The sequence below is a fragment of the Penaeus monodon genome, chromosome 34, assembly GCF_015228065.2.
Source record: "Penaeus monodon isolate SGIC_2016 chromosome 34, NSTDA_Pmon_1, whole genome shotgun sequence".
Taxonomy (NCBI): Eukaryota; Metazoa; Arthropoda; class Malacostraca; order Decapoda; family Penaeidae; genus Penaeus; species Penaeus monodon.
This window is the reverse complement of record NC_051419.1, coordinates 9311077-9313755: the sequence shown is the minus strand read 5'-3', so window position 1 is coordinate 9313755 and position 2679 is coordinate 9311077. Positions and strand designations below refer to the sequence as shown.

Genomic DNA, 2679 nt, shown 5'->3' with positions numbered 1-2679 from the left:
TATGGTTATATTTTGTATTTCTTTCCATAGCATTTATTGTTTTTCTATAACTAGAATGATGTAGAAACATGTATTGTTAACAGATTCCTGGCTGAGGGATGTACCAAATGGTTCCAAATATATCTTTTGTAATAATGAATGGTTATCAATCATTACTGTAAATAGCATTTGAGAGGAAAAGTTATATAGAATATTATGATATTTAACTTCAAAACAGACTCTGAAATAAACACTTCTTCATTTACTAATAAAATCTGTAATACTTTTCATCTATGACATTTTTTAGAACAAACTGAATATGGAAGTTTTTAGGTACAGAAATATAATATTCACTTGACAAGCCAGAAACAAGCAAAGATGGTTTCATGTTACTTATCTGTTAGGGTATCATAAAGTTTGACTAAGGCAGTTCAGAGTCAGTTCTTGTATTGTGGAGGAATGTCTATGAATGCTGTATTGGCTTTGGTACAGGATATACATTGACAATGAGATACACAAAACCCAGGGTAATACATTGATGATACACCTAGGTGATTCATCATCAAGCAAGAAATCAGTCTATACTTTATCCTGATAGAATATACCAGGAGTATATCTGCTGCCTTCACATAGCAGTCTTCTAGCATGGATATAACTTTCATTGATGTGTACAGGGTACATCGTGTAGGTGCATACACTAACAAAATCCTACAGTTTACAGTTGGTTCTATAAATGGCATACCATTTATATAATTCCTCCCCATCCTACTCCCACTCATGGGTATTCCAACCCTGTCAAACTGCAATGGGTGTGGGAAGGTTAACTTTGAAACCAAAGGTATGCACAGAAAGTGAACTTAAGATTCATTCTGACTTATTAAATTCTAATTCTTGTCAGTGGAAATCATGCTGTCATAGGCAAAAGGCATAACACAATTTGTCCAACTTGGTGGATTAGGCACCTTGGGTTCAACAGGTTATAAATATAAGCCTTCTATTACAGATCTCAGCAATTTTCAAGTGGAATAGAATAGAACAGAGCCAACAAAATTATGATACAGTACCGATTTTTTCAAGTAAGTATCTTGATCTAAATTTATTGATTTGCATTTTAATCAATTGTAAATGACATAATTTTTATCAGCATTCTTGTAAGTACTTTGTATCAAGACAAAAAATAGCATAATGGCAGGATCTTATTTTGTCCTCAGTACACCTACATTTTTGACAATAACAAAAAAGTGTTGTTGTTTTTTTATTCAGGCCAAGTTATATAAAATCAAATAATTTATTATTTGAATGAACAAGGTGGGTTACTAATAATAATAACAAAGAATAATCAGGCTATTATATAAATTTTCACATCTACCTAATGGCATTTTGCAAACAACCAACCAGAGAAGTGTTTTTGCTGTCAATAAACGTAATATCATAACAAGATCAACTGTCACGGTACAAACACAACACAAATTCTGAACACTGACACTTCACAACCTACATTCACAAACATGAGATTAATTCGTCTGTTCCATTCTGCCGCACTTAACTACCACTTATAAGTCGTTATTAATAATGAGGCGAACCAAATCTCTTGATAACATTATTTCGACTCACTCAAACAGGATAATCCCACAACAAAACAAAAACAACTAAACTTTAACCCTGGATTTCGCTCAGTTGAACAGGCACATCACATATCCACTCTTTTCAAACTTTATTTCCCTTTTATTCTTCATCAAAACTAAACCAAAAACCACATTACCACCAGCATCTTAAATCTTGTAGCAAGACATGACCTCCGCGACTAAGACAGACAGCTGACACGAGAAAATACAAGAGGACTCAGGACGCGCACTGTTACATTGACTGCCTTTGACACAACTGAAACAGCTGAGCGTAACAGCTGATAGGCCGTTGTTTCGTTGCGTCGCCGCGAGATGGCAGCACCAGGGCGTTTGTTAAAGGGTCGGATTCGCGTAAATTGTGCAAATCGAGCATCTCGAGAACACTCAATATCACGTATTTCTATCTAAATTAAAGAGCTTTTGTGAGATATCTTGGTCTAATAATCGGATATATTTTCTATTATTATATTCTGATGCAGTAACTGATGCTAATTATTGGTATTAATCTGGAATTTGTCCTGTATGTGATAACTGTGTCATTCGCTTACTTTCGCGCATTCTACTCCCAACACGTACACGGATATTACTGGGATACGATCTTGGCACAAATGTTTTTGTTCTTATTGCCCAACTGTTTTTTGTTCTCGTTGCTCAATGTGTTCGAAATGTGAGTGCCAACTCATCAACTCCTCCCACAACAGCTAAACAGCTATACCCTATTTTCTTTCTTTATCGTATATTGACTCATCTGTTCATTTATTGCTCTGTGCTACTCGTCTAAATAATTTTCTGTTAAGTTATTACCAATTCATGTCTATTTTCATCAATATATTTTACAGCACTTATCCCAAACTATTATGAATAAGCTTTCTCGTGCGATGAAATAATAAAATACACAAATAAAATCAACTGAACTCAAAGAGGAGATATTACACAGACTCCTAGACGCAATCTTTGTTGCATAAAGGAATGGCAAAGGATATCCGGTTTAACTGAAGCAAATAGTAGTCACAATCACTGCACCTGTTATGGTATTACGTGTGTAGGTCCTGTAATGTTCGCGAGCGGACTCTTT

At 34.8% G+C, this 2679-nt stretch overlaps 1 protein-coding gene across 1 annotated transcript in view; it reads right to left on the bottom strand.

The window, feature by feature from the left end:
* The window catches only part of LOC119594574 (probable cation-transporting ATPase 13A3), a gene marked incomplete in the record, with an annotated part of 33510 nt that extends 31616 nt beyond the window's left edge, over positions 1–1894 (bottom strand). The window contains 1 exon segment of the mRNA XM_037943610.1: positions 1742–1894.
* Between the last annotated feature and the right edge of the window lie 785 nt (positions 1895–2679).